Here is a 26,088-nt window from a genome sequence, read left to right as displayed (position 1 = left end):
GGAGCCCTTTTTGGGTTCTTTCATTGCCATCTGACTTCCTACTACTTCAGGCTCTCCTGATATGAATTATTTTGTACCTTTTCTCAACCTGTGGACTCTTGTTGATAAATCAACTTTGAAAGAAAGCTGCTGTAGGGACAGCAACCAACATTAATGAAGACAGTCAAGTGAATTTGGGCTGAAATGATTTCATTTCCTGGGGACATACACTCCTCTACAATACTTTAGACTCCATGAAGGGAAGAACTGTCTACCACAAAATATAAGGGCCTGACAACTTCAACTGGTATAAGGTGGTCCTTGGCAGAGCTCAGCACCCGGTGGATAATAGGATTTATAAATTCATTGCAATAGAATACTCTTGTTGGAATTCCTTAAGACCTTTTCAAATGCCTCATGGCCAAATACCCAGCAAGTATCCTTGAAATAATTTGAGCACTAGAACTGAGAATTGTTATGTAAATGGCGCATGGCTGCTAATAGCCACGTGAGGTCTTAGAAGGAAAGGTTAAAAGAATTGGGTTAATTAGCTTGGTGGGAAGAAAGTTGAAGAGAAATTTAACAGCTATCATTAAGAATCTGAAATATTATTATAAATAGACTGTTTCCCAACCATTCTCAATATCCGCGGAGAGCAAAGTTTTTGCTGCATCAAGAAGTCAAATAACACATTGGTAAAGAACTTTCTGATTCAACACTGAAACAGGCTACCAAGAGATGAAGTATTCATTCCTGGAAACCTTTCAGAATAGCATAGACAACTCACTGTTCAATTAACCTGAATCTAGCCCTGAATCAAAGAATTAAACAAATGCCCTTTGTGCTTCCTTCCCATATTAGGGAGGTGTACTTTTATCTTAACTAGAAAGTCACTCCATTAAAAGAATGCCAGAGAACTCACTGAAGTGGCCACAAAGTGCTGAGTGTTAATTTTTTAAATGACATGTGTAAGAATGATATTCATTAAATTTAGAGAGCTTTATACACTGTGGAAGTGACACAGGATTTTTCTCAGCCCCTTTGCTGGACTTGCAGCAGGGGCATCCCGTCTACATGGCCTGCTGTGCTTAGCCCCTTGCAGGAGGGAGCACGTGAGCAAGCGAGTTTGGGATCTGGCCGGCCACTCCAAGCAGCAACACAGGAGCAAGCTTCATGAGGGACCGTGACCAGACCAGGCATGTCACCTTGAGAGGGCACGTGTGACCCTGAAGCCCCTGAGGGGGTGTTTTTGTGCTAATTAGCTCTTTTAGTTCCACTATCCACAGCCTGATGGACAGCATCATGTTAGCAGCTCAGCCAGTCCCTGGCCCCATTGTTTGGGGTGGCTGCCCTCTGCCAGTGAGGGCAAAAGGTCAGTGTGACAGCCTTTCTGTGTACCTGCAGTTGGTGGGTCCAAAGCTCGTGTCCAGCATCCAAGAAGAATGAGGGTACATGACAACTGAAGAGTGAGCAAGGCAGGGAGTTTTACTGAGTGATGAAACAGCCTTCCATGGAGAAGAGACATGGGGATGGTCCACCTACCTGAAGGCAGGAAAGTCCCCCCAGTGTAGCTGAGTCTGGGGCTTTTATGGGCTCAGAATAGGGGAGGGGGCAGGCCACAGGTAGTATTGGAAAAGGCAACATTTGATTGGTTAAAAGGCATTATTCAGAAAGAATCAACCAGGAAAGTGGGGGCAAACAGGAACAGAAGTTCTCACACTGGGTCATGGGTTTCATCCAGGACCAGTAGTCTGGTCTTCCAGCCTTCAGGCTGTTTTTTGGCTTGAAGGTGGGGTTTCACTGGGGACCCACCCCTGCCTGCCTGGGCATTTGGCTGCCTCCTGTTGCTATCAGAAGTTGTGCATGTTTAGCCTTAAAAAATTGCAGCCAATGTAAACACTGCCTATTGCAATGAAATATAAAACAAATTATATAAACTTTGCACCCTGGAAAAATGTTTCAAGGCATTCTACCATCTACCATCAACCATGCAAATATCTAAACTTATGTGAACTGTGAAGCAAAAAACTGGAAGGATCTGTGTGTTTTTCATACAGATGTAGTCTTCCTTGGCCCTACCCACAAACAACATAAAAGTTAAGGAAATTAATGTATTTTCCGAAATTACTTGAAAATGTCACTCTTTGTTCAGAACTGCTAAGTCCTGAGGTCCAGTTAGGTCCTAGTAGTCAAAATGTTAAATTACAACAAAGCCAGTTAATGGGGTATTAACCACACCTTGTTGAAATTCCACATTGAAACAGGCTGGTAGTGCATTCAATTTAAATGACCTCAGTTGATTTAGGACTCAGTTTGCAAAAATGGTCCCCAAAGCTTCAGCTATGAATGATTATCTTGTGGGGTTTTCCTGCAGCTTTCCAAACCTTACCCTCAGGGCTGCAGATTTTAGGCATAAAGCACAGGCTTAGAAGTGAGACTCGTCTGGAGGTTTGTTTTTTTTCCCTCCTCCATGGACTTCAGCAAGTTGCTAGGAAACTTTTGTTTCTCAGTCAAATTCCAGCTCCCAGAGCAATAATTAACAATTAGCATTGGCACCAAAATAAAACACCAGTGTCTTTTGGCCAAGAGGCAAAGACAACACACGAGGCATTTAGCATTAGTTAATGAATAATTATTAATTAATCAAGTCTCAAATAAATAGCCATCTTTAGTTTTGCCAGAGACTATTTACTTTCAAATTATTCCCTCATTACCAGTAACAACCAATTTGAGGGGCTGTATTATGGCATCAATTTTATTAATGTCACGTTGGAAAGACAATCATAACAATAAAACAGCACACAGCTGTTAGAGGAGTTTTTCTATATGTGTTAATCATGTATTCATAATAGATTTTAATATTCTACGTCATAAGCTGCAGTGTTTTAAATATAGGATGAGCAAAAAGATGACGCAGTAATGAATTTTTCACACTCACCTATTCTCATAATAAAGTCTTAAAGAACATCTCCCTATATTTTGCAAAGATGTCTGTGTGTTGCGTAAACCACTGTTACCAAAAAGTATTGTTAGATAATATTATTAATTATAATTTACAATACTGCTAGATAAGAAACTTAGCAATATGTTTCTTCATAATTTATGGATCTCCTTGAAAAGGAAATGCTTTTCCCAATTTGGTTCTGGGTAAAGCTGAGCAGTAAGCAGTTTCAACAGTAGCTATCTCAGCTAATTACAGATTATATTGGGCAAACTCTTAATATTTTTGTTTTAGTGTTGAAAAGAGAAGACTCTAGGATATAGGGCTCAGCTACAAGAAAATCAGAACAGAGAAAGCAGCAAAGAGATTGGTTGCACGTTTGTAAAATCAACATGTTAAAATCTTGATAGATGTAAAAAATAAATGTAAAAGAACAGTGTTTTTGGCCAGGTGCAATGGCTCATGCCTATAATCCCAGCACTTTGGGAGGCAGAGTGGGGTGGATCACTTGAGGTCAGGAGTTCAAGACCAGCCTGGCCAACATGGTGAAACCTTATCTCTACTAAAAATACAAAAATTACCCAGGCATGGTGGTGGGTGCCTGTAATCCAGGCTACTTGGGAGGCTGAGGCAGGAGAAACTCTGAAACCCAGGAGGTGGATGTTGCAGTGAGCTGAGATCACGCCATTGCACTCCAGCCTGGGTGACAGAGCAAGACTCTTGTCAAAAAAAAAAACAAAAAGAACAGTGCTTTTACAAAGAACTCCACTGGAAATCCTAAAAATAATCAACTCTCCTCGTGTCCGTGGCTATATGCTCAAATGTTGATATAGAATTAACTAGCAGGAAAACACATCTTACCCAAGAACATGACAGGAGGGTATATTGGAAAGAGGGCAAACTTTGTAATTCAACTGGACCGAAGTTCAAATTCCAGTTCTATGAATGTGGGAAATTCACTCCGTAAACCTCATTGCTCATCTGTAAAATGGGTCAATAAGGTATATTTGCAAGATTATAGTGAGGAATAATTTACACAAATTATGTAAAATGGAAGGTTTACAGTAGGTACTCAATGAATATTGCAAATATATCTAAAAAATATGCTCTAGGTAGTGATAGTAAGGATGAAACCTAACAAGGAAATCTCTCATTCAAGCTTCCTATTTAGCAAAGTCCAATTCAGTGAGAATCTTGCACAGGCCACACATTACTCGAAATCTCTCCTTTTCTCACAAATGATTATACAGGACTCTATTGGGTAAGAACTTGTGTTTGTCTTGTGGATTACAATGAGGAAAGCAGAAAGGAAAGGATATTCCAAAGGAAAAAAAAAATAAAGTTATTTCAAGCTAATAAGAAAACAGGACAGGACAAAATCTGCAAGGCCCTGCATTACAATTTTTTCCAACAAGCATGCCCCTGGCCCCTGGGGAAAAACGTCATATTTGTGGAAATTAAGTGAATATTTATAAATATAAAAACCCAAGCTTCCCAGAGGTGATTTTTGTGTTTTCAAAGCAATACCAGAAAAATTTGGAAAAGAAGGATTTTCTCACTGAAGAAATGAATAAGGGCATGGTAAGGATATGAATTGTACAAAGAAAGACAGGTTGATGTCAGTTCCCCTCCCTGCCTCTGATTCCAACTCTGAGTTTTCCCTCCTGATCTCACATCTATTTTTTGCAGTTTACTTGTATGTTACATACTTATTATTGTGGGTGGGGGGGTTTCTTTTTCTCTATCCTCTTAAGTTTAGTAACTGGGGTCCTAAAAAGTAAACTTGCAAAAGACAGATTAACAGGAGGAAAAGAGTTATTTTATGTGCATATGGAAGGCCTCACAGAAATCAAGTGAAACCCCAAAGAGGCAGTGAGACCTGGAGGCTTATATACCACGCTAACAAAGGGCTGTAAATTTGTGCAGACATGACAATTACCAAGGAACAGGAGTTTTGAGCTTCCAGGGTAATTTGTGGGAAGGTAAATATATAGGGAAAACTAATGGAAGATAAAAATTGTTTATTAAGGTTTTGTTTATGTATACTTATCTCAGTGCTCTCTCCAGTAATAAGATTCACTCTCCTCTTCCTGGTATGGGAAAGAGGAGTGGGGACACCATCTCAAAGGGAAATTTATGTACTGCTTTCAGGCAAATAGGGACAAGGCAGACAGCTTTTTTGGTGTCTGCTTGTTCTCACTGTCTGCATCTTAAAATAATCTTTATGCCAAAGTGGAGGCAGATAGTAAATATTTTAGGTCTTGCAGACCATAAAATCTCTGTTCAACTCTGCCATTGTTGTGGAAAGCAGCCATAGACAATATGTAAATAAATGGGCGTATCTGCTTTCCCATAGTCTTATTCACAAAATCAGGTGCTAGGCTAGATTTGACCCTGTTCAAGGGGTTTGTTAATTTCAATCATCCTGACAGATCCACTAGTTTCAGATACCTTAATGTATTATAATTTTCTGTTGCTCATATTAAATATTTCAAAAATTAGTTACTACTGCTTTCATGTTTCATTTTGAAATATTATGTTATTTTGAATAATTTTTGGAAATATGAAAAATACAAAATTGGTTAAAAACAGACAAATTGACAGAATATTTTCATAATTATTTATTCCTTCCCCCTGCATATTCCATTGTTCTTTTTAATTTTCATTAACTTTTGTATGTGCTCAAGAACTTTTGATCTTAAAATAAACATTTTTAATGTCTCATCCTTTTCAGCTACCTCTATACTTTTCTCCAACTTTGAAAACATTTTTATTATCATCTCATCACTTCCAAATTCAGTCCAGTCTTTCCTTTGAGCTCCAGATTTGCATACCCAGTGGTCAAGTTAACTACTTTTTGCATCTCAAAAGTAACTCAAATGTCCCCACCAACACCCAATCTATCTGGTCACAACTAGGAGTCACAGTTGATACCACTCTCTTTTTCAACCCCTTCCTCTACTAATTCATAAATATATCCTCTTGATTTTTTTTTCCCAAATTACCTCTCTAGTATGTCCAGCTGTTTCCATTTTCTCCACCCCAACCATACTCCCAGCTAGTACATTTCTTGCTTAGATGGCTACAATAATCTTCCTACTCATCTATCACCTTCCTTTACTCTAGTTCCATCTGCTCTATACTTAAGATTAAGAGGAGTCTTTTCAGGCTGGACGGGGTGGCTCGCACCTATAATCCCAGCACTTTGGGAGGCCAAGGTGGGTGGATCACTTGAAGATAGGCGTTAGCAGACCAGGCTGGGCAACATGGTAAAACCCTGTCTCCACAAAAAATATGAAAATTTGCCAGGCACAGTGGCAAACACCTGTGGTCCCAGCTACTTGGGAGGCTGAGGTGGGAAGATGACTTGGGAGGTGGAGGTTGTAGTGAGCCAGACTGCACCACTGCACACCAGCCTGGATGACAGATCAAAAGTCTGTCTCAAAAAAAAAGAATAGTCTTTTCAAAATACAAATTTGGTCTTAAAATTTGTTTGCTTAAAACTCTCTGTTGGCTTTCTTGCTCTTAGAATAAAAACCAAAGTAAGTAACATGACTAAGAGTTCAGCCTGGTCCTGCCCTGCCTGTCTCTCCAGGTTTACAGCTCACCCCTGACTCTACCCACTTCAACCTCCTCACTCCTCCATCCTTTAAGCATTGCAGACTCTCTCTTATTAGGAGGCCTTGACTAGTCCTCAAGGAATGCTCCCAGATAAGCTCTCATCAGGTAGTGAGGAGTCACAGTGGTTGACAGATTCTTTGATGTGCAAGTTCCTGCCTTGCCAGGAGTGTTTGCCAAGTTCTTCCTGTCCTCTCCTTCTTTCATTCTCACCCCTTCCTCCATGCTAAGGCTCTTCATTAAGTATTTTCCTTGTGAAAGGCACTGGTGGTTGGGCATTTTGCAATGTAGGCACTGGTAACTGGTCTGACTTGAATCCCACAGAGCGCATGCTGTTAATAGCAATAGTAAGAAGCAATAATACTACTGATAGAGCTAATATTTGTCTAGTATTTATTCTATCACAGGCCCTGTGCTGAGTCCATTGGCTAATATAACCCTTAAATACTAGTATGTTAAAATTGTTATTCCCGGTTTGCAGATAAGAAAACCAAGGCTTAAACATTTTCTCAAAGACTCACAACTATTGAAGGGGTTCAGGACATGTTACCCCAAAATATGGCTCCTTCCTCACTAAGTCTCCCCAGTTTGTTACCATTAGATCACACCCCCCCTTGTTCAAGCGTGTTTCCCCGTAACTATTCACTTCTTCATCAGACTTAGCATAAAATGTACATGGCTCTCCTGCTTCTTTGCATCTTCATTAACGAAGGCTCTTATGTTACATGAAACTTATATTACATACATTTGCATGCTTTTCCCTCATTAATCTGTCTTTTGTTATAGGGGTCTGTATTAGTCCATTTTGTGTTGCTATGAAAGAATACCTGTGACTGAATAATTTATAAAGAAAAGAGGTTTATTTGGCTCATAGTTCTGCAGGATATACAAGAAGCATGGTGCCAGCATCTGCTTCTGGTGAGGCCTCAGTTAGCTTCCAATCATGGCAGAAGGCCAAGGGGGAGCCAGCACATCACATGGCAAGAGAGGGTGCAAGAGAGAGGACAAGGTGCCAGACTCTTTTAAACAACCAGCTCTGTGTAAACTAATAGAATAAGAGCTCACTCATTACCATGAGGAGGGCACCAAGCTGTACATGAAGGATCTGCCCCCATGACCCAAACACCTCCCACCAGGCCCCACCTCTAACATTGAGGATCACATTTCAATATGATATTTGGATGGGATAAACCTCCAAATGATATCAGAGTGTCAGCCGCGAACCTTGTGGTGGGTGAAAAGTCTTTTCTCTCCAACACCAGTAAGTGTGGGATATGACACAGACCCTTCAGTCTGGTCACGGTCTTCACATTCTTAGCCGTAGCACTATATTGCTTCTGAAACATCACCATATACATCTTGGAAGAAAACTAAGAGTAAACAAAATCCATGGGGAAGGGCCAGAGAAAGAGAGGATTTCTTTTTGGAGATTTCAGCCCAGGAAGACCTCAATTTGTGTTGTAGTTTTCTAACTCTAGGGAGAGACACAGACTTCTTCTGTGGGTTAAGGAAGTTCCAAGAGAGTCAGACAGAAGCTGTAGAATCACTTTGTGACAAATGGCGCAACAAGAATGTCTCCTCTCCCCTCAAACAAAACAAAACAAAGGAATACTCTGCAGTGATGGTGTGTCTGTAGCCAATATGGTCCTTAGCGTATTCAGGGCAACACAGTCTTTAGCATGACATGACAATTACACTGCACCTGAGTACGGTGATAGCTGAACCACTGGGTTCCTGGACACTGTCCTTCAAGTGGTGCAGTGGGAACTGCAGGTTTCCCTCCTCTGGACAGAGAGCAACCCAACCTTTTGTCCTACGTCTCCATTCTCCTATGAGTCCACATGCAATGGGGAAGAACCCACGTGATTTATTCCTGAAAGGATGAATGGACAATCGTAAGCGACCTCCTCTTGTCAAAGGGGTCTTTGAAATCACCAGGCAGTAAGGTCACTGCCTGTGTTAGAGACAGCAGTAATTCTTTGCAGAAAGGAGGTGAAATGATTAAAAAGACAGGTCAAGGGATAAAATGGATTAAGTAGATGAGTGGAGGTTTGTGGGTAAAACATCAATGCCAATGTTTCCATTTTCCCATCACTGCTGTCAGAAAGCAATTGCTCCTTTGTTCATGTAAATGACAGGCTTTTAAGAGGTGACCTCAACCATTAATTTTAAATAAAAGTCTCTCTTTGGTCCCTCCCTGGTGGATCAGGCTGCTTCCGTGAAATAGCAATAAGGTGAACCGGTTTTCCTTGGATTCCAGGGGTGTCTCTTTCCTCTCGCCAGGACTGGGAGGTTAGGTTTAGCCCCTTTATTTATTTATTTATTTATTTATTTATTTAAAGAGAAAGAGAAATTGATGAATCTCACTTCTGTAGTCTTCAAAAAGTTGAATAAGTAATGATATGGAATCTTAAATATTTATTTTCAGTTCCTTATTTTGATCTTCTCTCCAGATTCCATCAACCTCTCCAGCTCCGCCAGACTCCCCCATATGCAAACTGACAGCTTTGTTTCAATCCTTATCACAGTTGCATTTCTGCTTAGCGGTCCAGTCAATATCATTTGCAAAGACAGCCTGAGTTCCTGGGGGATCAGTTCCTGAGGTCATTCTCTCTCCTTGGTCCCCAAGAAGACAAATCCAGGCTGATTTTAATGCTTTCCACCCAGGAGTCCCTCTCTTCTGGCCGACAGTGGGGTTCAGGACACGCTACCCCAAATTATGCAGCTTGGGAAAATTGCAAAAGCTGACCATAAAAATTGGAAAGAATTTCCTTCATGCCATGTCCCCTGAAGCAGGCCTAATAACCTAGCTGACCTTCCCTGAAATAGGCCTGGAATGAGTCCTCATTCCAGAGGTGGCCTGTGGGACACAGGGAAACAGGACAGAATCTGAACAAGTGGGCCTTGCTAAGGTCCCTCCAGTTTATTCCCATGAGATCCCATCGCCTTGGTCCAATCATTGTCTCCACAAGGATCCACTTCGTCATCAGACTTAGCATAACATTTACACAGTTGTGTTTCTCTGTGTCCTCATTCCTGAAAGCTCCATATAAAGTGTCACGTAAAACTTGAATTCAATAAATATGTCTGCTTTCCCTTGTTAATCTGTCTTTTGTTATAGGAGTCTCAGCCATGATTCTTGCAATGGGTGAGGAAATCATTCTTTTCTCCCCTACCCTGATAGTCTCCATGGCTACATTTAATCTCTCTTCCCTCCCTTCCTTCCTTCCTTCCTTCCTTCCTTCCTTCCTTCCTTCCTTCCTTCCTTCCTTCCTTCCTTCCTTCCTTCCTTCCTTCCTTCCTCCTTCCCTCCCTCCCTCCCTCCCTCCCTCCCTCCCTCCCTCCCTCCTTCCTTCCTTCCTTCCTTCCTTCCTTCCTTCCTTCCTTCCTTCCTTCCTTCCTTCTTTCCTTTCTTCCTTCCTTCCTTCCTTCCTTCTTTCGAGATGGAATTGTGCTCTTGTCGCCAGGTTGGAGTGCAGTGGTGCGATCTTGGCTCACTGCAACCTCTGCCTCCCAGGTTCAGGAGCCAGCCTCCTGAGTAGCTGGGATTACAGGTGCATGCCACCATGCCTGGCTAAGTTTTGTATTTTTAGTATAGACGGGGTTTCACCTTGTTGGCTAGGCTAGTCTCAAACTCCTGACCTCAGGTGACCCATCCACCTCGGTCTCCCAAAGTGCTGGGATTACAGGCATGAGCCACCGCACCCAGCTCATGTCTTTCTTTATGGCGTGCCCAGTTCTGGGGTTATGCTCCAGAGTGGAGAACTAGGTGAACTAGTAGAGTTGAGTTTGATTTTGTCCCTGTAGCAAGAGGTGAGGCATATCCCACATCAGGCACCGGGAGAGGCCTTCAGTACCAACAGCTACATGGAGCAAACCATGCCCAGCAGCAAGTGTGTTGCAGTCCCACAGAGAGCAGTGCTTCCCAGAAGTGGCTCTGAAATCTTCAAGTAGCCTAAAAAACTCAATTCTTTTTTAAGTGTGTAAGTTATGGATGATCTGATAAAGCCTACTTAGAAAGCCAGCATTCTGGAAAGAGGCTCACACCTGTAATTTTCAGAAAATCTAATGAATGATGATACAGAGCTCTTAAATATTTATATAAGAAGGCAGGAGAGAACCTGCCAGCTTCCTCAGCTAGAGGCAACATCTTTTATGCCAAATATGAATCATCATATAGTATTCTTTCTCAAAGAGACATAGTACTAGTCATAAATCAGCGTACTCGAGTGATCCAGACACTTTTATCAGTTTATAATCTCTTTTTCCTGCGGTTGTTGCAAAACTGTTTTCATTTTACTTGCAAGAGGTTCTGCCTGACGCAGCACAGCTGTGCACCCCTCTCCCCCTTTCAGCCACCCTTGCGTTTTTAGTCAAAAAGGATTAGGCTCATCAGACCAACACCATAGAAGGAAATTATAATGAAACTAGTACAGTGCATTAAAGACCAACACAGCACAATAGTTAGGAGCCAGACTCAGTGGTTGAACTGACCTACATTTCAGGTCCAGCTCCATCAATTACTAAATGTGCCAGTTGACCGTGAGTCTCTAAGTAAATCACTCTCTGCATCAGCTTCCTCCACTGGAAAATGGAGATAATAATAAGAAAGTGCATGGAAATAGTGAGTGTTCTCTAAACGTTAGCAATTATTATCACATCTAGAAACCCATCCATTTGTGAAACCAGCTCTACAGACTCAAGGGCCTTAGAAAGAATGTTTATGTCAAACAAGAAGACAAATACCAGGCTACTCTTGGCTTAAACTCAGCAGCATAAAAACAAAACTGAACTACATTCATACTGCTTTTGACCTAGTTAAGCTTTGAGGATCTTGAAAGAGAGAGAGGAATAGAAAGGGAACTGGTTTCACTTTGAACGGTTTGCTTAGCCGATTTAGATCAAATTAGAGTTGACATCTAGCAGGTTTTACATGCAGGTAGGTCAGGGTTTCTCAGTCTTGGCACCACTGGCATTTGGGGCCAAATACTTGGCAGATGGTTATCAGTGGGTAGAGTGCTCATCTTCTTGAATGCTCTACCATGCATCCATAATTATCTATCTAAAACACAAGTCTGATGGCATTGCTTGGCTGCTTTAAAGCCTTTACTTAGCTCCCTCTGCCTACCAAATTGTTGAAAGTATTTAATATTAAACACAATGTTGTCCACAACTTGACCCCTTCTCATTTCAGATCCAGTTCCCCATTTTCCCCACTATATTGTTCTTCACCCAAACCTTCCACATGCACAGACACATGCACACACTACACACATACAGACAGACACACACAGACACACACATCATGCATACATACCCATATGTACAGACACACTGGTTTTCTGACAGTTTTACAAACACATCATGTGCTTTTGCACCTTCATTTTTGTTCTGTGTCTGTCTCATCCATCCCTGCTCCTCTACGTCTCAGCCTAGAGAACACCTGTCCCATTTTTAAGGCAAGCCCAAATGTGACCTCTGGAAAACCTTCCTGGATGTCACCTCATGGGCGGATTTAATCCTCGTCACCTGCAGTCACCTGATCCTCTGTACCTATGGCCCTCCCAGCCCTCTTCATCATAGTTCACAGAGTCTCTATTTGTCTCCTCTGTAATTAAAGACTGCATTCTTTTCACGGCTGTAGTAACATGGTCCCCGCTGGCTCATAGCAGGCACTTGATGGGGGTTTGCTGAATTGAGCATGTACGCTTCTCCAGCTTTAAACTTTAAAGTGCCACTCCTTCCTGGAGATTCCACAAATACTGACCGAGCTCCTGCAGTGGACACAATACCACATGGGTGCAGGCAAAGACTATGCAGCTCACGGGGAATAAGACAAATACGAGAGTAGAAAGTGTAACGTGATAGATGTAGAACCGGTGCTCTAGGGGGCTGGAAATATAGTGCCGTGGAGTCGAGGGAGTGGAGAGCACACCTGCTTCATGGAGAAAGTGGAGTGGGAATAACAGGTAGATCTATAGAGTTGGGAATGATAGAAAACAGGCTACCAAGCCTCAGATGGGGAAATTTCCAGAGGTAATTAGGGCATAGTAAATAGACCATTTTGGCTGAAAGTGCAGTTTGGTATACAGGAAAAGTAGGAGAAAAACCAGAATACTAGGGAGGGTGTGTCTAGTTGAAGGGTCTTTTCTCCAAAGTGCTAATGGTTGCAAGAAAGAGAAACTCTCTTGAGCTATTTAAGCAAGTGTGGAGATGGGAAAGGGAGGCAGAGTGTAGGAGTATTGAATGTATTCAGACACTGAGGGGAAAAGGACATGCAAAGATATGGAACACTGAAAATCTCTTGGGGCTAAGTAGCTAACCTCTTGGTCAATCTAGATGTGTCTATCAGTCAATTTGTCCACCATATGTCTGTCTAAGACCATATAGTCTCCATCCTCTGTAGATTTTGCTCCATCGTCCTCTCTACAGTCCAGCCACAGAGTAAATAGCTGTGAGATTACACTGCCTGGGCTTTTATTCTAGTATTTTAGCTGCATGACCCTGTACAAGTTTTAAAACTTTTAAAACTCTAAGTTCCTCATCTGTTGGGTGGTCACAGTAATTTTCTTTCTTTCTTTAGATGCTAGATAGATAGATGGATAGCTAGCTAGATAGATAGACACATATCTTGATGGGGTTATAAAAATTAAAAAACATATGTTAAACACTTCACATAGCACCTACCATGATGAATACTCAATAAATAGTAGTCATTATTGTTATTACTGCTCAGGATTTCTCTGCTCCCATGTAACTTAAGTGTGCATATGGCTTCAACTTGCCAAGGTACCAGTCCTGATAAAGGATCTTTCAGCTCAATCTCCTGGCCTGTTTCTGTATCCTTTGCTCAATTTCTTGAGGGAAGTGAGATAAAGAGAAGAGAGAGGAGAGAGAGATGAGAGAGATGAGAGAGAGAGAGAGAGAGAGAATCTGATTGGTCACAGGCTACATGGGTGGGTTGAGTGCCCTCTAATGGGCTGTGGCCAGGAATGATGAATCTTGTGGCATGCAGGGCTTCAGGGGTTGAGGCAGGTGATGGATTTAGATGAGATTGGATATGTATGGCAGGCCATGGTATTTGTCTAGACAAGGCCCTGAATGCAAGGTGAAGAGAACGAAGGCAAGTTGAGAGGAGTCTGGAAGGCCAGTGAGAGTTGAAAGAGGTACACTCAGCAGGGAAGGGCCCCCAGCTCTGCCTGAATGGAAAAATGACAGCTCACCACTTTACCAGCTGCAGACATCAACAGTAGAACCATCAGGATACCCTAGAATGGAACTTGGGCCAACTTGGAAGACAAAACCCAGCACACACCCAAAGACCACACGAGGGCAAGGGCTTTCTTCCTCACTCCACCTTCTTCCAAGTCCTAGACAATATCTCAGGGCCAAATAGGAGGGATAGAATAGAAAGAATGAGAAAGTATCCCCAAATGGCTGAGTTATACCTGTAGACTTAAATCCTTGAATCATGCCAAATGAGAGAAATCACGTTGTATATTCATTTTCTCTCCTCTCTAGTAGGCAGAAACTCATAAAGCAGCTTCATAGGAGGAAGAAACTATAAGAAACTACATTTTCTTGGTACATCCAAAGGTTGTGACTTTGTAACCTTGTTCCTTTACAGGAGGTGTATCTGCCAAATTTTAAGAGCTGTCTTAGGAGATTCCCATCTTAAGGACAGAGACCATGTCACGAATCTATGCATCAAAGTTGAAAGAATACAAGTTTTGCTAAGTCCAAAATCACTGGGACCAAACTTGGATGCCCATTTACTAGATCTGTGAAACTGGGCAGCTCCTTTAATTTCTCTTACCTTCCACTTCTCTTTGTGTAAAGTGGGCCTGGCAATCTTGGTCCTACCTCCCACTGAAGGCATTTCAGAAAGTCACATGAGATAATGTAAAGTAAATCTGCTTTTGAAGTCACATAGAATAAAAGCTTGAATTATTGTAAGAGTGCCTGGCAGATGGTGGGTGCTAAAAAATATGCAATAGTAAGTATGAAATTACTGAGTGATTTAATTCTATGCAATTTAATGGGATGTCATTTTTCCTACAGATAAAGTGTATAGAGATTTGAAAAAGAAAGAAGACACTGTTTCCTCATTTTAATACCTGAAGCCCTATTTATAATGGCAAAGTTTTACACGTTAGAGTTTTCTAGACATGCAGGATGATTTCATCTAGTTCATTTTCAAGGTCAAGACCCTGTGTCTCAGTGTAGTTTCAAGACCAACGTCAGGAATAAGGTGTCCGTTTCCTGGTCCAGTGACCTTGCAACCATACCACGATGTCATTTTTTAAATGTCTTACTATAAGTAAAATTACAACAATAAGCAATTGACATATGACTTCACAGATTCCAAAATGCATTTCCATGTGTGATTTCACTTGATCCTTTAAAATACAGGGGGAAGATGTTATGATCCATCTACACTTTGTCACCGAAGAGGAAACCAAAGTTTGGGTACATAAGATAACATGTTCAGGAAATGACAAGTTGTATTTTAAGTCTGTTTTTTCAGTGCTCATATGAGATCAAAAAGATCTACAATTTCCACAAATGGAGGAGAAGACAATAGTCACTTCACAGTGCACACTAACGACACACATCAAAACCAGGAGATGAAGTAAGATTTCTGGATTAGAAAAAAAAAAAAAGTGCGACATTATAGTTTTAGAGGAACAAAGCTGAAGGCAATGGAAGCCGCAAGTGCATGCTGATTTCATTTAGAGGCTCTGATGCTTTCACAAGTTCATTTTACAAATGAACATGACTTGGGTCACCAAGAAACTACACCAGCCATGTGATCCAGTTTGGTATATATTGTCCCTTGGAGTGAAATGCTGCTACACGGACAGTGTTTAACCCTTATTTAACTGGAAAGGAGAATTTGTACTGTTTAAAGGCAAATTTCTTTCTTTAATCATGGGACAAACCTTAAGGCCAACACAGTGGCAACGCCAGGGACAAAGCAGGAGGTTCCTAAAAAAAATGGAAGACTGAAGGAGAGCTCGGTGAGAGGCAGAGTTCATTGGGGACATAGCACTAGATCCTGCTTCTTTTGCTATCTGCCTCTGGGGACACCGAAAAGTAGTGTTTTAGTGTTTCCCAATACCTTTTGAGATGGATTCATTTGTTACCCATTCAGTGAACATTACTGAGCATCTATTGGTTTTATAAAATCATTGAGAACAGGATGAACTTACATTCTAGTGTGTGTGTGGGCAGGCGGGGGGGGGCAGAGATACAAGTAGATAAAAGCAGAAACCCATTTCAGAAGGTGAAAAGGGCTAGGCAGGAAATAAACATCAATGACAGTGACAGGGACATGCTCAGGGAGGGATTCTATGGAATAAGAGCAGAACCGAGGCCTGAACGATGAGAAGTCAGCCATGAAAGGAGGTAGTACAAGACCGTTCTAAGTAGAGGGAACAGACGGGCAGGAATGAGCTAAGCCAATGTGGATGAAGTGTAGGGGATGTAAACCTGAAATGTCTGGGACAGGTCTCAATCAATTTAGGAAGTTTATTTTGCCAAGGTTAAGGGCACGCCCACGACACAGACTCAGGAGGGCCTGACGTCACGTGCCCAAGGTCGTCGAGCACAGCTTGGGGATAAACAGAGAAAATCAAGAGCTCTGTTTGGAATGTGTTAAATGTAAGTCACTCAGTCAATATCTACACAGTAGACAGTTGAATATGCAAATCTGGAGCACTGAGGTAAGTTTAGGGTCAGAAATGTAAGTCTGGGACTCAACATATGAGTTGAGAGACAGGATGAGTGCACCTAATGGGAAGGTGCAGGTAGAGAAGAGAAGGTGGCCAGACTGGAGCCTGTTACCCTGTGACGTTTATGTCATGTACCTGAGCAAGACCCAGCAAAGAGAACTGATGAAGAGGACCCTTGATGAAGTAGGAGGAAAACCAGCAGGGGATGCTGTTGGGGAAGGCGGGCACGACTGTATTGTGTGCTGCTGAAATGCTGAGTGTGATTGCGTTTCTAGGCAAAGGAGGTCATTGCAAAATATTTATTTTAAACAAACTGTAAAGTAGCCCAATTGTTAGCTCTAGGTAACAAATGCTTGCTGAATGAAGGGAGGAGTAGAAGGATGGAGGGGTGAATACAGGGAAGGCCATGAGAAGATGAAATTTCTGAGTCCAGCTCTTGGCTCTCTTATGGGCTGCTACCTGCTTGGTCTTGGCTTCGCTTAGCACATGAATTCCTTATCACTGAAAATGCTTTAACACAGCATATTAGCTCGGTTCGCCAGAGAACAGAGCCTATAGGATGTGTGTGTATACACGAAGAGATTTAATTCTAAGGAATTGGCTCACATGATTAGAAAGTCTGGGAAATCCCAAGATCACTAGGGAGAGTGTGCAGGTTGGAGACACAGGAGAGCTGAGGGTTTAGTTAGTTCCAGCCCAAAGGCCAGCAGGCTTGAGACTCAGGAAGAGCCAGTGTTTCAGTTTGAGTCTGAAGGCAAGAAAAAAACCCATATCCCAGTCGGAAGGCTATCAAGCAGGAGGAACCCCTTTAATAGGGGAAAGGTAAACCTTTTTGTTCTATTGAGGCCTTCAGTGAACTAGATGAGGTTCACCCATATTAGGAAGGGCAATTGGCTTTACTCTGTCTATTGATTTAAATCCCAAAACAGACACACCTAGAATAATGTTTGACTAGCTATCTGGGCAACCCATGGCCCAGTTAAGTTGACACATCAGTTAGCCATTACACACAGGCTGAAGGGCTCCTTGTCCAGGATATCTTAAAATAGGTTCTTGGGGTTAAAGTGTGGGCTTATTTACTTTATAAAGTCCCCAACACTTAATAGAGTTTGTGATTCTAGGATTTATAGGATACAAGCAAGTGAAACAAATACTTTTTAAGAACTAATTCAGGCTGGGCACAGTGGCTCATGCCTGTAATCCCAGCACTTTGGGAGGCCAAGGTGGGCAGATCACTTGAGGCCAGGAGTTTGAGACCAGCCTGGCCAACATGGCGAAACCCTGTCACTACTAAAAATACAAAAATTATCTGGACATGGACGTGCACCTGTAATCCCAGCTACTCGGGAGACTGAGGCACGAGAATTGCTTGAACCCAGGAGGCAGAGGTCGCAGCGAGCCGAGATCATGCTGCTATACTCCAGCCTGGGTGACAGAGTGAGTCTCTGTCTGAATTAAAAAACAAAAAACAAAAACCAAAAAAAAAAAAAAAAAAAAAAACCAAAAGAAAAGAAAAGAAAAAAAAAGAACTAATTTAAAAATTATATATTATTTGTTGCAATATTATCATGGAATATACTTACAAACAAACAGGACCTATGCTGGCAAGTACAAGGTGGTGTTTAAATGTTCCCATTCGAATAGTCAGTATGGCTAGAGCCCTAGGAGTCTAACTGATATGCAGGGTTGTGATTTTTTTCTCTGGAGTTTCTCCTTTCCCCACCATGGGTCTATTGAAGCGGATCATCTTATTTCACCCGAAGGTTCGTTGAAAAGAGCTGGATCGCAGGCTTAGAGGATGGCTCTCATACTGTTTGTCCCCTGACCTCCATACGGACGGTCCCCTTCTGTGCCCTGTATTCTCCCTGTTTGTTAGGGCTTCCTCTGTCCCCACTTGGAGACATCGCACCTGCGCAGATGCTGACAGACACCCATAGGTGGCAGCAGCCTTCTGAAGCAACAGCAGAGGTAACATGGGCGTCTGCCTTAGGAGCCAGGGCAGGGTGCGGAGTCAGAGTAGTGGGTGAATGTTCACACTAGTTGTGCACTTTTCTTTCCAAAGCAAAATAGCGAATCTGTCCTGGCACATGTTAGAATATTTGTTATTTTAAATAGAACTGATACTCAAGATGGGAGGGAAGAAAGGCAGCAACTCCCAGCCTCTTAAACTTCGGGTTTACATACCTTCAAAAACAAGTTGTACTCTGTCTGCGATTGTTGCTTCTAACATATGTTGGGCTCTTATCATTTCCCAGCAGCTGCAGGCACAAGGACGAAACTTGCTCACTCTGCCTACAATCAGTTAAGAACAGATGTCCAAATAGATGTATCTCCCCCTAAACCTTAAGTAAAGATAATGTATGCAGAGTAAACAGAAAAGTGGGCATATTTGCCCAAATACAGATGGCTTTGCTGGATAGAGGTGTGTTGCAGCAGTCATTAAACATGAAGGTTCAATAACGTCACATCCAAATACTGTATTTTACAAGAAAAATAGCTAATACCAGTGCTATTGGGTTTGTCTTTCCACATTCAATGTTGCTGTCTCTGAACGTCTCTGCAGGCAGCAAGAACTAATGGGACGTCTTGTAAAACTCAGCCTGTTCTATGGGGATTCCCGGCAACTGTCCAGGACATTTGTTGAAGCATTCTGCTGACTGGAGCAAGCCAGAAAATTAAAGCAAGTGTTTTTCACCTAAAGCCAGGTTCCAGGGGGAAAAAAAAAAGGCAGGCACAGTGGCTCAGGCCTGTAATCCCAGCACTTTGGGAGGCTGAAGTGGGCAGATCACGAGGTCAGTAAATCGAGACCATCCTGGCTAACACGGTGAAACCTGGTCTCTACTAAAAATACAAAAAAATTAGCTGGGCATGGTGGCACGTGCCTGTAGTCCCAGCTACGCAGGAGGCTGAGACAGGAGAATCGCTTGAACCTGGGAGGCAGAGGCTGCAGTGAGCCAAGATCTCTCCACTGCACTCCAGCCTGAGCGACAGAGGGGGACTCTGTCTCAGAAAACAAAACAAAACAAAACAAAAAAACCTTTGCACGGGATCTTGGGTCAAAGATCAGCAGTATTCTAAATGTCTTCACCCTGTAATATGCATTGATCAATTTTAAAAACTATAAGAGAATATACTAAAGTAATAAGGTATAAAGGTGTAATTGGTCTGCCTCCCAATTCTGAGTTAAAAAATAATGTGTTTTTTTGTGTTTTGTTTTTTTTTTTTTTAAACCTAGGTTAGGCTGCCATGCACCATTCTCTAAACTCTTTGTGCATTTCTTCTAAATATTTTATATTTATTTTTGAATAGGTAATTCACACATATAGTTTAAAAATTAAAAATGTATTTAAAGGAATACAGTGAAAAGGCTCTTTCAAATGCCTGCTACTCATCTACACATTACCATTGTCATGAATTTTTTATGTGTCCTTTCAGAGTAGGAAGGCATGCAAATAAAAGTAAATACATATCATTATGTTTTTCCTTTTTAACACAAAAAAGGGAAACTCTGTTCACACTATTCCACCTCTTGCTTTTTTAAATAACACTATCAGTTGGAGAGCTTTCCATATCAACCTATAGAAAGTTCTCTTATTCTGGTTTACAGCTGTGTGATAGCCCATTACTTGGGTAAATCATATACCAAATTTTATGAACTAGTTCTTTATTAATAGATACTTAAATTATTTCCTGTCTGCAATTACAGACAGTGCTGTACTAATAATCTCAAAATATATCTTTTCAATATGTGCCCGGACATCTACATGATAAATGGCCAGAAGTGTAACTGTTGGGTCTGAGAGCAGATGTTGGTGCATGTTTTAATGCTTTTCATCCGAATCTTGCACATGTTGTGTTGCATTTATTCCTATGTATTTTATCTCTGGGTTGCTATTGTAAATGGGGTCTTTGCTTCCATTATATCTTCTAATGGGCTACTGTTAATATATATGAAAGCTATGGATTTCTGTGTAATAATTTTATACCTTATTACTTTAGTATATTCTCTTATAATTTTTAAAATTGATCAGTGAATTCACTTCAGTTTTCCAAATATTCAGTTTTATTGTCATCTGCAGATAGCATGGTTTTACATTTTCTGTTCCATTTTTAAATCTCAATTTTTCATCAAATTTTACATTCTACAGTGAAATATTAAATAATAATGACATTAGCGGGCACCCCGATTTCATCCTGATATTTAATAGAAATGTCTCTAGTACTGGCTTTCGAATTGAGATACCAATTTTTATTATATTAAACAAGTGTTATATTTATTATATTAAAGAAGTATTATATTAAAGAAGTGTTCATGTATTTCTACTTTATTATTTTCATCAAGAAGGATTACTGAAATTTTTTAAATGCCTTTTGAAAGACTATGTAGATAATGATGTGATTTTTCTATTAAGATGACAAATTATGTAGTAGATTTCCTAACACTGAATCAGCTTTGAAATTCTAGCCTTAGCCCTACTTGATTATAGTTCTTTTAATGTGTTGCTAAATTCTGTTTGTTAACATTTACTTAGGGGTTTGGAATCACTATTCATAAGTGAGATTTGTTGATAGGTTGGCTTTCTTAAATTTCATAACATTTGAGTATTAATATCATTACTTTAAAATTTTTCCTGCAATATTATTTGTTTCCTCGAGGTTTTCTTTTCTTTTTTTTTTTTTTTTTTTGAGACAGAGTCTCACTCTGTCACCCAGGCTGGAGTGCAGTGGCCGGATCTCAGCTCACTGCAAGCTCCGTCTCCCGGGTTTACGCCATTCTCCTGCCTCAGCCTCCCCAGTAGCTGGGACTACAGGCACCCGCCACCACGCCCGGCTAGTTTTTTTGGTATTGTTTTAGTAGAGACGGGGTTTCACTGTGTTAGCCAGGATGGTCTCGATCTCCTGACCTCGTGATCCGCCCGCCTTGGCCTCCCAAAGTGCTGGGATTACAGGCTTGAGCCACCGCGCCCGGCCTTCCTCCAGGTTTTCAAACCATTTCCAGAGATTTGAGGGAAGTAGTCTCATTCATTTAATTATCTCTGTTATTTTGGTTATATTCCCTTTTCCATTTCTTTTTTTATTTCATATTGTATATTTACCCTTTGCAAAAAGTAGGTTTTTCAGTTTATATGTTTTTCTCATAAACAGTTTATAGATTTATGTATTAGGGCTACTGTTTCTCTGTTTTCTAACTCGTTAAATTCTGCTTTTATCTTCATTCAAGGCTTGTGTTATAGTTCTTTTTCTAACATTTTGGGTAAGATAGAAATGTGTTTTCCCTCATTTTTTGGTGTATGTTGTTGTTACTGTTATGAGGAGGTTATTGTGCATGGCTTTAGCTGTGCTGGATACATTCTCCCCTGTCGTGTTGCTATTTTAATTATGTTCTAGATCAGTGCTATCCAATAGAACTTTCTGGGATAATGGATATGTCATTGGCCATCTATGGGTATTGAGAATTTGAAATGCGGCTGGTATTTGTGAGTTGAGAAACTTAATTTTTAATTTAACTTTATATAATTTTAAAATTTAATTTTAAATAGCCACACATGGGCCAGGCACAGTGGCTCATGCCTGTAATCCCAGCACTTTGGGAGGCCAAGGCAGGCAGATCACAAAGTCAAGAGATCGAGACCATCCTGACCAACACGGTGAAACCCCGTCTCTACAAAAAGTATGAAAATTAGCTGGGCGTGGTGGCGGGCGCCTGTAGTCCCAGCTACTTGGGAGGCTGAGGCAGGAGAATCGCTTGAACCCGGGAGGCAGAGGTTGCCGTGAGCTGAGATCGTGCCACTGCCCTCCAGCCTGGGCTACAGAGTGAGACTCCATCTAAAAAAACATAAAAAACAAAACAAAACAAAACAAAACAAAAAAAAAACACACGGCTCCTGGCAACCACATTAGGTAGTGTGTAGCTAGACATTTTCCAATTTTCATTTGTATTTCTCCTTTTATCCAGGAATTACCCAAGAGATGGGGCTTTTTTTTTTTTTTTTGCATGTCACTGATTAGGAGATAGAGTTTATATATGAAAGGCTGAAAGAACTTTTAGTTATCCAATTTCATTAACTACTAGAGAACGCTGCCTGTACTCTTTTGCTTTTGTTTATTTGTTTGTTTTTTTGTTTTTTTTTGAGGTAGAGTCTCGCTCTGTCGCCCAGGCTGGAGTGCAGTGGCCGGATCTCAGCTCACTGCAAGCTCCGCCTCCCGGGTTCCCGCCATTCTCCTGCCTCAGCCTCCCGAGTAGCTGGCACTACAGGCGCTGCCACCTCGCCCAGCTAGTTTTTTGTATTTTTTTTAGTAGAGACGGGGTTTCACCGTGTTAGCCAGGGTGGTCTCGATCTCCTGACCTCGTGATCCGCCCGCCTCGGCCTCCCAAAGTGCTGGGATTACAGGCTTGAGCCACTGCGCCCGGCTGCCTGTACTCTTTGTGGGTTGGGGGCATTATTTAGGATATCTCTGTGACCCAATGTATACTGTATGTGGGTATACAATGTGAGAGAGCTGGGGCCACTTTGAAAAGGCTTATTCAGTATCTTCAGGATAGAATGTTAGATACAGATCCATCAATCATGTAATGTTATTTAGAACTACTGTATCCATATTTTTTTTGTACTTGATCTGTCATGACTGAAAGAGATAAATTAAGATTTCCTGCTACCAGTTCACTTCGATTTCTTGTGTCTCCTTTAATCCCTGCTTCATGACTGTGGCTGTTATTTTATATTTAGCACAGAGCTAATGTGTTTTCATTATGACTCACACAAGTTGGCATTACAAAGAGCCCTTGTCCGTCTTGTTCTGGCCTGAACTCCACGTTATCTGATATTAAAGTTTGTGATCGTTTCCTTTTCAATTGCATTTGACTAGCATATCTCTATCTGTTATTTTATATTTATATACTTGTATTTCCATGATTTTTGAAGCTCTGTTTTAGGACTGCTGTTTTCATTTAGCATCGAGTTGTGTTTGGTTTTGATTCAATCTGAAGTCTGTTTGTATTAATAGATAAGTTAAACTCATTTAACTTGTTAGTGTGATAGATATGTCAAGCTTCAGTTCTACCTATTGTTTTATGTTTATGTGTTCATGATATCTTAAAGGTCTTTTACTATGCACTCCATGAATACTACTTTCATCACAGAGTTAAAAAATATTTTTGTTTAATGGTTGATTACCCTTATAATTGCAAATTTATGCATTATCACCAGCACTCTCTTTAGTTCATAGCTATTATCTCCTCCTCCCTACTCTCCGTGACCCATTTTCATTTAATAATATTACCTTTCTTGGTACCTAACTATGTAGTATTAAATATACTACTGCTTCTATTTACTGGTTTGTGAGTTTAAAATGATACCTTTGATATCTAACTTTATAGATGAAGCAATTAGCAAACCTATCTACTAACACACTTTCCCTCTTCCTCTCCCACTTTTATCACTCATAGCATTTATATCTTGTTTGGGCATATACCATTTATATTTTATCCTGTCCCACTGATCCCCCACCATTTCAATCTTATTTGTACAATTGAACATATTCATGCACTACTATTAGTCCTTTTGCTATACTTTTCTCAGTCATCTCTCGGTTGAATAAAGCCCATTCTTTAGCAATTACCCCAACATAGGCTTATAGGAACAATATAATTTGAGTTTTGCAGGATCAAAACTCTTTTTCTGCATTGCCGCCTATGGAGAGCTTGGCCTCATGAAAATCCTTGGGCCACAATTTATTTCCATCTATGTCTTATAAGCATTGTTTATCTTCGTGTTGCTCTGGAAACATCTAAAGCCAGCCCTATTTGTTCCCTTATTTTAGTGACAGTGTTTTTACCTGGCTTCCCAAAGACGTCTCCTTTCATTTTTCTAGTTCAACAATTTCACAAAATTATATTTTGATACTGACAATTTGTGGTGAGTATTTTCTGGCTCACAGTGTGCCCATTCAGCATGCACATTTGTTTCATTTTATTTAATTTATGCCTTTGCCTATTTGTTCTATTTCACTCATCTTTGAAAATTCTGACCAGGGGCAGTGGCTCACACTTGTAATCTCAGCAGTTTGGGAGGCCAAGGAGGGCAGATCACTTGAGGTCGGGCGTTTCAGACCAGCCTGGCCAACATGTTGAAACCTCATCTCTACTAAAAATATAAAAATTAGCTGGGTGTGGTGGCACGCACCTGTAATCCCAGCTACTTAGGAGGCTGAGTCAGGAGAAATCACTTGAACCCAGGGGGCGGAGGTTGCAGTGAGCTGAGATGGCGCCACTGTACTCCAGCCTGGGTGACAGACCAAGACTCTGTGCCAAAAAAAAAAAAAAAGAAAAAAGAAAGAAAGAAAATTCCAGCGGCATTTATTTTACATCTATCATTTTCTTTCTGGGGCTTTTTCACTATGTGTTACTATATTACTTTATTTTTCTCATTTCTATCCTTCAGGACCCTTCATCTTTTAATCACACCGTCGATTCTCTCTTGTGACCACTGGATTTCCTTTCTGTTTCTATGATGGTTTTGCTTTTTCTTCCATTTATTTTCTGAGTTCTCCTCACTCCTATCTTATAACCTGTGGTTGTCTCTCGGCATTCTCCTGGAATTATTACATTTCCACTTTGTGGCATTCTTTCTTAGAAGCAATTGCTCCATTACACTCCTTAAAATCATGGCAAACTGTTTGGTCGCAGTTCATCTTTTCTCAGTGACACTGTTTTTAGGAGAATAATCTGTATCAGTTGGAAAGCTTTGCAGATCTTTTCCACATATTTATTCACAATAAAGTTTCTTACTGTTTATCATTGAAAACGTGGTTTTTCATGACCCAGCTGTTAGCAGACAAGTCCTATAGGCAGAGACGAAGGAGGGCAGCCCTGGCTTCACAGCAAAGGGCTTGTCCCTTCCCTGCCACAGACCCAGAATGCTCACTGTGAATCTGCTCTTCTGTGTGAGACTAGATTTCCATTTCTGGGGCCGTCGTAACTTCTGCCACCACCTTTCCTTGTCCTGGCACAAGACATCCACTGTTGCAAACAAGAAGTACAGCTCTTGTACTGCCCGACCATCAATACTTGTATGTTTATGGATCTTCCTGAATTTTCCTTCTTACGATTCCACTCATTACTCTCTGAGCTTCTGATTTTTCCTACTCTTTCCTACTGCTCTTCCTCCCATCTGCTTCTGCCTTATCTGGGGTTTTCGAACGTCCCTACAGGTATTTTGAAGTCAGCATATCATCTGATTTCTAAATTTCATGGACAGTTGAATTTGCAGGACTTAGCAAATTCTTCTAGTTTTTTGTTTGTTTGTCTGCTTGCTTCTTCAGGAGAAGAAGAAGAAAGCACTGATGGATACAGTCATGTTCATAAGAAGATCTCTTCCAAGTGTTTGATGGAACCTCTGCTTCCACCATCCCATCTTCTCCTTCTGAAAACCACTGTCATTTGTGCACACCAATTTCATTATCAAACTCGAAAATGTATCCCTCTTATCCGTCTCCTTACTTTACCAAAAACTTTGGAAATGCATGACATAATGGAATGTACATTAACTTAGTTACCATCATTTTAGTTATCCATTACCAGTACCTAATCATGACGGTTAGTTCAGGGATGAATTTTCAACAGATACTCATGCAGCAATGCTAGGGGTGTCAGTGATAGTTCCTTGACATAAAGGAAGCATATGATCTGCTTAAATCACCTGCCTTTTTCTATCATCAACTAATTTAAATTAAAAAATGAAATAAAAAATAATAGCAGGGAGCCTTGAAGGTAGGTTGAAAACTGTCTACCAAGTGAGTAGCTATTTTTAATCCAAA

The 26,088-nt window shown here is 40.9% G+C and overlaps 1 long non-coding RNA gene across 5 annotated transcripts in view; it reads right to left on the bottom strand.

The window, feature by feature from the left end:
• Positions 1-26,088, bottom strand: part of LOC105494353 (uncharacterized) — a 223,804-nt gene that overhangs the window by 32,447 nt on the left and 165,269 nt on the right. Inside the window, exon 6 of one of the 5 annotated variants that reach the window (XR_011608311.1) lies at positions 18,457-18,564. The exons of the other annotated variants lie outside the window; for them this stretch is intronic. This is a non-coding gene — a long non-coding RNA (uncharacterized lncRNA). The remainder of the gene's footprint in view (positions 1-18,456; positions 18,565-26,088) is intronic. 5 annotated transcript variants of the gene reach the window in all.

Source organism: Macaca nemestrina, chromosome 9 (assembly GCF_043159975.1).
Source record: "Macaca nemestrina isolate mMacNem1 chromosome 9, mMacNem.hap1, whole genome shotgun sequence".
Taxonomy (NCBI): Eukaryota; Metazoa; Chordata; class Mammalia; order Primates; family Cercopithecidae; genus Macaca; species Macaca nemestrina.
The sequence above is the reverse complement of the archived record's forward strand: the minus strand, read 5'-3'. Positions and strand labels throughout refer to the sequence as shown.